Genomic DNA, 11,731 nt, shown 5'->3' on the forward strand with positions numbered 1-11,731 from the left:
CCTCTCCTTCTAGCTCAAGGTCTCCCTTCAGCTACGCTGAGTACAGACCGAGCCAAAGAGTTAAAAGACATATCCAAGAGATAGAAACGGATAAATGGAGACGGTGACGACCACGACGCCGCTGCACAGATATCCTGTTACAACCATACCGCCCACTAATGGAGTGACACACAGTGTCACTCTACAATGTGTATACGGTAACCCACCACACTCAATCTATGGATGCCCAAAGATTGGTGGGTAGTATCCAGAACATGAACCATACTAATCTGAACTAGCAGATAGATGGTGCCTCCATATCCTGTCAAAACAAAACCGATCACTAATGGAATGACACACAGTGTCACTCTACACTGTGAATTCGGTAATCCACACACTCAATCTATGGATCCCCAAAGATTTGTGGGTAGACTCCAGAACATGAGTCATACTAATCTGAACAAGCAGATAAATGACGTCACAATTCCGTCAATATATATGACCGGTCTAATAGTAATGTAAACAAAGTTACAAACCCTATTTCCCTCATCATTCCGCCCCAACCCAGTTATGCACTGGTGGGCCGATCAATAACATGCCTACTACTGTACTGAAACACGTCAGTCAGGAGTCATGCCATATATGTCTCTCTCCTAGAAAAAGAGCGGACCTGATGGAGACCAGCCCCTACAGTCCTGCATTCTTTTCTCTTAGTTCACGTCTTCCCATCAGCTACGCTGAGTACAAACTGAACGGGAGAGTTAAAAGACATCTCTAGAATTGAGGACATGAGCTAAAAACTGAACTGAACACAGCAGACAGTTAATACTCTAATATCCCTATAACTACTGGTACTACAGTGTCGCAACACAAAATGTCGCTGAACACTGTGCCTTCAGTAACCCGCTGCCCCTAGTTCAAGGAAACCCAAAACTAGTGGGCAGGAACGTAATACTTGAGTTTAACAGTAATGTAATACAAGGTTACAAAAACTATTTCCCTCATCTTCCCGCTCCAACACAGTTATACACTGGTGGGCAGGTCAAAATACATTACCTCTACTGTACTGATAACCTCAGTCAGGAGTCATGTCTCTCTCAGAAAAAAGCCGGCCTAATGGGAACCCAGCCCCCTGGTCCTGCATCTTTTTTCCTTAGTTCCAGTCCTTCCATCAGCTACACTGAGTGCAGACTGAACCAGAGAGTTAGAAGACATATCTAACAGGTAGAAATGGATAAAAGGAGACAGTGACAATCAAGACGCCGCTGCGCAATTATCCTCTACACATGTTCCTCTGAAAAGGTAATAGAAGCCGCTACTCCACGAGTGGGTTGGGCTCTTCTACCCAAAGGCAATTGCCGCCCTGCCACCTCATAAACCGTCTCAATGTCTTACAAACCCAATGAGACAGACGCTGTTTATAATGTGGTCTACCGAGTGCAGCCGCACCGTGACACACAAAAAGCAGCTGAGGCGATGACCTAATCACCGCCTTGCGCTCCACGTAGCGGGCCAAGGCGCGCACTGGGCACAGGCGATAGAGCCGTTCCTCTCTCCTCTCAACCTGGCGAGAGGGAGAGAAGGCCCACAGCTCTACGGTCTGTAATCTATATAAGCTCTTAATAACCTCAGGTATAAATACCGGGTAAAGACTTAACACCGTCCTGCTCAATCACCATAAATGGCCAAGCAGTCGGATCTCGTCGAAAGAGCCCACAATCACTGACACGTTTAGCAGTGGTCAAAGCGAGCAGCAGTGTCTTCAAAATAACATTTTAAGGGGGATTAGAGTCCTCATCATTACAGTGTCTAGCTGTATCCCCAGGTAGACAATCTGATGACTGGGCCAGGGCGTGCTCTTATTCCAATTCACAGCGAACCCCAGACGCGTGAAATGAATCACTGTCTGTGTCGTGTGAATGAACGTCAGCTCTGCTGACGGGGCGAGAACCAGTAGGTCGTCTAGGTAGGCTAATAGCCGTATTCCCTGACGACGCAACGGCTCCAATGCCGCCTCTACACACTTGGAAAACATGCGAGGTGCCAGGGCGTACCCAAATGGCATCCTCGTATTCGTACGCCACCCCTTGAAAAGCGAATCGCAGAAACTTCCTGTGACGCGGCTGTACCGGCACATGAAAGTACACGTCCTTTAGGTCTATGCTCGTACAAAAGTCTCCTTTCTGGACACATTCCAGTAGACGTTTTGTCGTTAGCATTCGAAAGGGCCGTTTGGTTACGCTCTCGTTGAGAATGCGTAAATCCAATATCGGCCTCATTCCCCCCGTCTTTTTGGGCACTAGGAAGTAGGGTGAATATAGCCCCTTGTTCCTTTGCTCCTGGGGAACCACTGTGACCGCCTCCTTCGCCAAAAGTTACGTAATCTCTGAAACCATAACGGTCACTTTTTCGGGCGTTTTCATCACCGTCTCCACCACTCCCCTGAATGGGGGTGGGGTCCGATGGAATTGGAGAGCATAACCATTCTGCAACGTCTGTTCTAGCCAGCGTGAGAGGGTGCAGCTTCGCTGCCACTGTCAGCAATGCAGAGAAAGTGGCCGAGCGCGAAGCTGTGGTACATTCAGTAGGAAGGACCTGTATTCCTCTATGGACACTGAGGAGGTGGAACAGCCCAAGGCGGGCCTCCCATGAAAGGGAGAGGAAACATTGGTGCGTTCTGAACCCAAAGGGGGGGCAGAAACGTCAGTTAATCTCGTAACCGTCGAAATCCTGCCCTTCGTGAACGCAACACGGGTCTGAATTGCACTGACCGAGGCCACAGCCTGCGACAGGGCACCATCCCCAGTAAGCGATTGCGTCATCGTAGATGCCTGCAATTCGCTATTAGAGCCACTCACTACAACACTCCTAGGAGTCTGCAATATGAGGTCTCTATGAAGTAACCCAAGGCGGCGCCTTGATACCTTCTTAGCCTTCACTTCTGTGTGTGTTCAACTCTGCACCCCTGGTGGGTTGAATCACACTCAGTGTGAGTATTAGCGCGTTATGTGAGAAGTGGGGCTCAGATACGTCAGTTATTCTCGTAACCTTCGTAATCTGGCCCTCCGTGAACGCAGCGTGGGTCTGAATCGCACTAACCGAGACCCTAGTCTACGATAGTGCGCCATCCCCAAACAGTGGCTGTGTCCTCATGTCACCTGACTGAGGCTGTAGCCTACTCTGAGAGGCACTCACTACAATACTCCTTGGAGTCTGTAATGTGAGGTCTCTTTGAGACCCCGTCTTGGTATCTTTTCTCCTTTCACCTCCTGTGTGCGTTCAGCTCTGCACCTCTGGTGGGCTGAACTACACTCAGTGTGGTGAGTAATGGCGCGTTCAGAGAGAAGTGGGCCAATACACTGGGCACCTTCTAACTGGTACCACAAGGTGGCGCCATGATACCTCTTTATCACTAGTCACATGAGTCTGCTCAGCTGCGCACTCTTGGTGGGCTGAGCTACACTCAGAGTAGTGGGTATCATTGCGTTCTGTGTTAAACGGGGGCGCCGATACGTTGGTTACGTCCTGTAACTCTAGTATTCCGGCCCTCCTTGAACGCAGTATGAGTCTGTACTGCACTGACTAAGGCATTAGCCTGAGACAGGGCGACATCCCCATATGTAGATCGCGTCATCATGTCATACTCTGACCGAGACTGCAATCTGTCGTGTGAGACTCTCTCTACAGAGCTCCTAGGAGTCTGTGACATGAGGTCTCTCCTCGGTAACACAGGGCTGTGCCCTAATACCTTGCTCACATTCGCCTCCTGTGTATGCTCAGTTACACACCTCTGGTGAGTCGAGCTACATACAGAGTGGTGAGAATCAATACGTTCTGTGAGAACAGGGGGCGCCGATACGTTGGTTACACCCGTAACTCTAGTATTCCGGCCCTCCTTGAACGCAGCACGGTTCTGAGCCGCCCTGACTAAGGCACTAGCCTGAGACAGGGCGCCGTCCCCAGATATAGGTCGCGTCATCATGCCATTCTCTGGCTGAGACTGCAGCCTGCTGTGTGAGACGCTCACTACAGCACTCCTAGAAGTCTGTGACGTGAGGTCTCTATGAGGTAACACAAAGGCGGCGCCTTGATACCCTTTTATCTTCACCTCCTGTGTGTGCTCAGCTCTGCACTCCTGGTGGGCTGAGCCACACTCAGTGTGGTTATTATCAGCGCGTTCTGAGAGAAACGGGGTCGCCGATACGTTGGTTACGCCCGTAACCGTAGTAATCAGGCCCTCCGTGAACGTAGCAAGGCCCGCTCCCTTGCTGCTGGAGGCCGCCGTCTGACGCCAAGCTGTAGCGAGAGTAACGGCCGCCCTTCATCATATCAACTTCCGGGTTGGAGGGAATGGGGGCAGCTTAATCTCCCACTGTTTAGCAGCCCACTCAATGAGATCTGAAAATTCAGAGCACAGAGAGGCTGTGGCGTCATCATCCAGGGATGTAATGACCTCACAATTTCCTGAAGGAAAAGGGGTGTTAATCTGGGTCAGTGTAATGAATTGTTCCAATAGAATATTCATTTCTTCCCCAATAGCCCTGTCATCTCCTGAGTCAGCGCCTTCAGATGATGCCTCAGAAGCTGAGACTAACATTGATAGCACATCCTCAAGAGGAATATCCTCCCTAAAAATGCCCAACGCTGCTTCCACTCCTTCAAAAAAGGAGGGCGCAGCTGGCGCATAGTGGGGTATTAATGAGGCCGTCCCTGGCGTGCTGTGTCCCTCAACCCACGAAACATATGTCGGGGGGGGGGGGTGACAGCCGCCAAGGGGAACAGCGACATTGAGCTCTGAAAAGAGCTTTTGTTAAATACTTACCCTATGGGTAAGCTTGGTGTGCTCATTGTAGGACGACGTCGATGATCTGGAAAATCGACGGCGTTTTCTTCGTCCTGAGTCTTCTCTTCGTCTATTCTTGGCTTCTTCAGTCTAGTCCAGTCGCTGAAGATAAAGGGAGGCTGATTGAGGGGAGGCATCCCCTCTTATAGGGACACCTGTACTCCTATTGGCTGCAGGTGTGTGCATAATTTTGTCTCAGGCTGATGCTGCCTTAGGGCAGAGGGTAAACCACTAGGAGCAGAGCTCCCCTATGGGGCGGAGCTCCACGATAGAGAACATAATTGTACACTCGCAAACTCGATCAAAAACGAGGGCTGGGGTGCTTACGTTGCCGACATCCCTTGCTTGGCTAATAATTTGGACCGACGACGGGGATTCCCCCAAGGGCATAAGGCGAGGGTAAGTGGAGGAGAGTGTGTCTTTTAATGAGTTTGAAACGCAGCCGAAAGTTGGCGGGTGCACAGTGCACTGTTAGGATGCTGATGGATTGCCCTAAAGTAAATAGATGTTTCTCAAATTATATAATTACTCCTGTCTAAATAAAATCTTTAAAAATACTTCACCAGGGAGTATGACTTAGCCACAGAGGATCATTAGCTTCTCTTTTTAAAATAGCTGTTGATTGCATCAAATCAAAATAAAATAGTATTTGTCATATGTGCTGAATACAACAGGTAGACCTTACAGTGAAATGCTTACTTACAAGCCCTTATCCAACAATGCAATTTTAAGAAAAATAAGTTAAGTAAAAAATTTAAATAACATAATTAAAGAGCAGCAGTAAAATAACAGTAGCCAGGCTATATACAGGGGGTACCTGTACAGAGTCAATGTGCGGGGGCACAGGTTAGTCGAGGTAATATGTACATTTAGCTAGAGGTAAAGTGACTATGCATAGATAATAAACAGAGTAGCAGCAGTGTAAACGAAGTCCAAAAGAAGCCTTTTGGACCTAGACTTGGCGCTCCGGTACCGCTTGCCGTGCGGTAGCAGAGAGAACAGTCTATGACTAGGGTGGCTGGAGTCTTTGACAATTTTTAGGGCCTTCCTCTGACACCGCCTGGTATAGAGGTCCTAGATGGCAGGTAGCTTGGCCCCAGTGATGTACTGGGCCGTACGCACTACCCTCTGTAGTGCCTTGCGGTCGGAGGCTGAGCAGTTGCCATACCAGGCAGTGATGCAACCAGTCAGGATTCTCTCAATGGTGCAGCTGTAGAACTTTTTGAGGATCTGAGGACCCATGCCAAATCTTTTCAGTCTCCTGAGGGGGAATATGCTTTGTCCTGCCCTCTTCACGATTTTTTAAAATTTAGCAGACGCTCTTATCCAGAGCGATTTACAGGAGCAATTAGGGTTACGTTTGGACCATGATAGTTTGTTGGTGATGTGGACACCAAGGAACTTGAAGCTCTCAACCTGCTCCACTACAGCCCCGTCGATGAGAATGGGGGCATGCTCGGTCCTCTTTTTCCTGTAGTCCACAATCATCTCCTTTGTCTTGATCACGTAGAGGGAGAGGTTGTTATCCTGGCACCGCACGGCCAGGTCTCTGACCACCTCCCTATAGGCTGCCTCATTGTTGTCGGATATCAGGCCTACCACTGTTGTGTCGTCGGCAAACTTAATGTTGGAGTCATGCCTGGCCATGCAGTCATGGGTGAACAGGGAGTACAGGAGGGGACTGAGCACGCACCGCTGAAGGGCCCCCGTGTTGAGGATCAGCATTGCAGATGTGTTGTTACCTACCCTTACCACCTGGGGGCGGCCCGTCAGGAAGTCCAGGATCCAGTTGCAGAGGGAGGTGTTTAGTCCCAGGGTCCTTAGCTTAGTGATGAGCTTTGAGGGCACTATGGTGTTGAACGCTGAGCTGTAGTCAATGAATAGCATTCTCATGTAGGTGTTTCTTTTGTCCAGGTGGGAAAGGGAAGTGTGGAGTACATTTTTTATCAATAGAGATTGCATCATCTGTGGATCTGTTGGTGGCGGTATGCAAATTGGAGTGGGTCTAGGGTTTCTGGGATAATGGTGTTGATGTGAGCCATGACCAGCCTTTCAAAGCACTTCATGGCTACAAATGTGAGAGCTATGGGTCGGTAGTCATTTAGGCAGGTTACCTTAGTGTTCTTGGGCACAGGGACTATGGTGGTCTGCTTGAAACATGTAGGTATTACACATCCTGGTAATCCATCTGGCCCTGCGGCCTTGTGAATGTTGACCTGTTTAAAGGTGTTAAGATAATTTATTAACTAAAATTTTCGGTGTCTCTGTGCGTCTCCCAAAAGGTTGTAAGGCTTTTGGATCAAGAAACGGACAGAGCCTCAGTGCAATAGCCAGGTCTTTATTCAGAGAATTCTGTTATCACAATTTCAGAGTCCATCTTTTATACACACACGTCATACAAAAATCCCACCCCGCTTTAGGCGGGCTGCATTTTTCCACTGTACATGGGTTTAGCTCATGTTTTCCTCTGCTCTCCTAACCATCAGGTCACACACACACACACACACACACACACACACACACACACACGTTCTTATCATAATCTACTCCCTGGTCGGGCAGGCTGCATTCCTTAGTTATTGCCGTCCTCACAATATCCTGCACCATATTTCATACACTCTTCCAAGTCTAACGGTTTCTCTCCTCCCTAAATTGGGAGGCCTCTTTATCTTGGTTTCTCAGTTGTCTGTAGACAGCTCTCCTTGTCCTTTGTTGTCTGGTCTAACTCCTACTCGCATTGCTAAATAGTAACACAATGTCAATCTTTACTGGTCCTACACTCACACATTCTAACATTTCACAGTTTCAGGGTGTAATAATTAGTCATTAGTAATTATTCTATCAAAAGGTCTTACACATCCGCTATGGAGAGCGTGTTGCTTGCCTCGAAGCGAGCATAGAAGTAATTTAGCTCGTCTGGTAGGCTCGTGTCACTGGGCAGCTCGTGGCTGCGCTTAACTTTGTAGTCTGTAATAGTTTGCAAGCCCTGCCACACCCGACAAGCGTCAGAGCCGGTGTAGTACGATTGGCTAATCATTTGGTGTGTTTGGGAAGCCCGCAATCACAAGTGTGTTTGGGAAGCCCGCAATTTGGGTAGTGCCCGTGGCAATAGGTCTAGCTGATTGAGTGGCGGCTGTCAGTGAAAAGCGTCTAAAATATGTGTGAAGATAATGTGTCGCGTATAATTAAAACATTTGCATCAAGAAGGGGAGGGGGGGTGTGGCGAAGATGTGTAGGAAAGTTCCCATTAGGCAATGTCTTATTTCTGTTTGTCTTAACTCACCACATACAGCGCTAATTTTTTCTTCCTCACACAAGTCAACAGTCAGTTTTTCTAACATCCATTGCGAATGATAGTTCCTCAGTATTTGAAAAATCTTTCAAACACAGCTGGCCTCGATAATCACCAAGCCTCGGTATGAAAGAGCAAAATATCATGATCTGATTTTCCGATATATCCAGTGGCTCAGGAAAATAGGCTAGTTCATACAATGTTGCAAGTTCGTTAGCGACAGCTTTGGGCCGGACCTTGTGATAATTTCATATAATGTTGAACATCACTAGAGATGAATGTGATTGAAAGAACCGGCATTTTCATCAGGATATTTTCTACTGTTTAACATTTTCGGCTTTAGGCCTATGTATTTTACTTACTTGATGATGGAAGTTATAGGCCTACTGCTGCATTGGCCTATAGGCTATGTCTGAGTTCTATGCTCTAATTTCTTTAGCCGCCAATGGATCACAGTAGATCAATGTGTCCATATGGCAGAGGCTAGTGCTCTGCCATAGTTGAATTTGAACTTTTAGATTTATCATTTTACTTCAGATTTGTATGATTAACCACAGGACAATGATTTAGAGAAACAAAAACTTTATTATTGAAATTTAAAACTGTTCCCCGAAAATGTGCATTTATAAATATTCATAACTGGCATGCAGATCGGTAGAAATAGTAGGATAAATTATAAGCTTCCCCAAACTTGAAACTCATGAGCCGCCTAAATGTGTGCAAGCGCCTGCACACAAAGGATGTCCCGTGAAAACAAGGGGGATGCCGCCGGGTAAATGTGAGGCCTGGTGAGAATATTATCAAGTGCTTGTCAAATTGTGAATGAGAGACTGATTAAGTGTGTGCAGCCTGCTCAAACAAAGCAGAGCTCATGCCTTTCATGGGACTTTTTTCAAATCATCATTAGAATGTTTAAAACATCTATACATATAGCCCAATGTTTGTATCACAACTAAAGTTGCATAAATAACTAAATTAAGCGTATAGGTCAACACAGAATAGCCGCATGTACGCACTCCCTTGGAAATCATTTGGAGAAAATATCCTTTCTATTTTATTCAGCTATGTTCAATTGTATTTTTCATACTATAAAATAATATAATGCCACAGAATTCTAAGCAAATCTTGTCTGCTAAATTAACTAGTGTAGTACACAGCCATATGGCATAGCCAGATCAGGGCCTAACATAAGGACAACTCATAGTATGCTATTCTGTTCTTCTGAAATAGACTACATTTTCTTCATATCATGTTTCTTTAGACCTAAAATAAATAATGGCTTTATTGTGATGGTGTAGGATATATTAAATGGATTTAGACTTTTTAAAATGTAGATGTTCCAAGGGTCTGCATCAGTGGCTTGTAGGATACGCGGGGAAGCCAGGAGATGCTAAACGTGTTTGTTAATTAACGGTCATTTACAGTGAAACCGGAGGTTATTTGCATGACAATCACCGGCTGACAAAATTTCATGACCACCACAGCCCTATTTGTGCCTCTAACCTTTTCTCTCATTATTATTCACGATTCATTCATGATTATCCGTAATCATGGTAGCATCCACATTAATGTAGCAGTATTCAGAAACATTATATTCTTATTTACAATAAAACTGACAAAAATTACACAATACATTATTTACCATTCATTTCTATTGGGCACAAAATAATCAATCACAACCGAAACAAACTGCAAATGCATCCAAACAGTTTGTAGAGTCACAAGCTTGATTTAGTCATTTGGTGCTTGGAATATGAAACCAAATAGTAAACTTTTGACTACTTTAATACACATATGTGTACAAAACATTAAAAACACCTGCTCTTTCCATGACATAGACTGACCAGGTGAATCCAGGTGAAAGCTATGATCCCTTATTGATGTCACTTGTTAAATCCACTTCAATCAGTGTAGATGAAGGGGAGGAGACAGGTTAAATCATGATTTTTAAGCCTTGAGACATGCATTTTGTATCTGTGACATTCAGATGGTGAATGAGCAAGACAAAAAATGTAAGTGCCTTTGAACCGGGTATGGTAGTAGGTGCCAGGTGCACCGGTTTGTGTCAAGAACTGCAACGCTGCTGGGTTTTTCACGCTCAACAGTTTCCCGTGTGTATCAAGAATGTCCACCACCCAAAAGGACACAACTGTGGGAAGCATTGGAGTCAACATGGGCCAGCATCCCTGTGGAACGCTTTCAAATAATTGAGGCTGTTCTGAGGGCAAAAGGGGGGCCTGCAACTCAATATTAAGGTGTTCTTAATGTTTGGTATACTCTGTGTAAGTGAATTTGTCCAAATACTTTTGGTACCCTAAAATGGGGGGACTGCTAAAAGTTCTGTTATATGAATGAAAATACCCTCAAATTAACGCCAATAGTCTGCAGTTTAACCTCAGTCATGTTATCATTTCAAATCCAAAGTGCTGGAGTACAGAGCCAAAACAACTAAAATGTGTCATATATACTGACCTCACTGTATAAAGAAAACATGATCAGATTAAAACAAACCTTCCATAGTTGGCTAGACTGTAGAAAAGCATGTGCTATATTGTGAGGCTGTGTGAAAAGTCTATCCCATAAGAGTGATTTCTGTCTCAAATTGTTGATAATGTGGGCTTCAAACATTCAGAATAACCTAGGTCACACTACATTACGTTGCACTGATATGTCAACAAGAATTGCTCAACTGAATTGCTCTGTAAATAAACCCATCTCTCATAGCAAAAGTTTGATTTGATTTAGTCCTATTCTTTAACGTAGATTTTTGGTTGAGATGGAGACGTGAATCGAACATATCAATGATTAATTTGTAGTCAAACTGGAATTAAAGCCAGACAAGTCAGTGGCACAGATGGAACTATCTAAGTAGAAGATACATTTTGATATTTGGTTGCGTTGTCAACTAAACACAGTTCAAAATAACTTTTGCAATAGTAAATAGCCTGTTAACTTGTCGACAAGTTAACAGATGATATGTTGGATTCACGTCTCCAACTCAACCAAAAATAAAAGTTAAGAGGATTAAGCTAGTGGCTCAGAATAAACTATCCAAGCAGTAGATGCATCTCCTTTAAAAGTTTATTTTGTTGCGTTCTCAACCATACACAATTCAATATTACTTTTGTAATACAGTAAATAGCCTAATGAGTAACACATCCATGGCCACATTGAGAGTACTGTAACTATAATGTACTCTTATGTAATCATAGAAAGCAGGCATGGTCAAGATAGCAAGCAAAGGTTGCGTGTCTCTGGAGATCTTTACAATTGTTATAATAATCTCAAATCACTTGCACTATGCATAGGGTACGTACTTTTAATATAATCTCAACTGCAGTTAGTTGGGATTGGCCCTTTTTAAGTTGTTGTTTGATGTAATATTTCACTATAAAGGGGAGAAAAGTTAATCAAGCATTCAAAAAGAAAGTAAAACTGAGTGTTGCCTTTTAAAAACAAAAACATACAGGTGAGAAGAATGCATACCACTGGCAAATTGTAGCAAGTAAGTGAAACCTGTGGGCTGTATCGAAAATGTCTTAGGCCAGTTTCCATAAGGGGAAATACGGCATCTTACCCCAGTAACCCCACCTTTTAAGCTATAGCTATAAAAAGAA

This window comes from Coregonus lavaretus (assembly GCF_964263955.1).
Source record: "Coregonus lavaretus genome assembly, chromosome: 16".
NCBI classification, from domain to species: Eukaryota; Metazoa; Chordata; class Actinopteri; order Salmoniformes; family Salmonidae; genus Coregonus; species Coregonus lavaretus.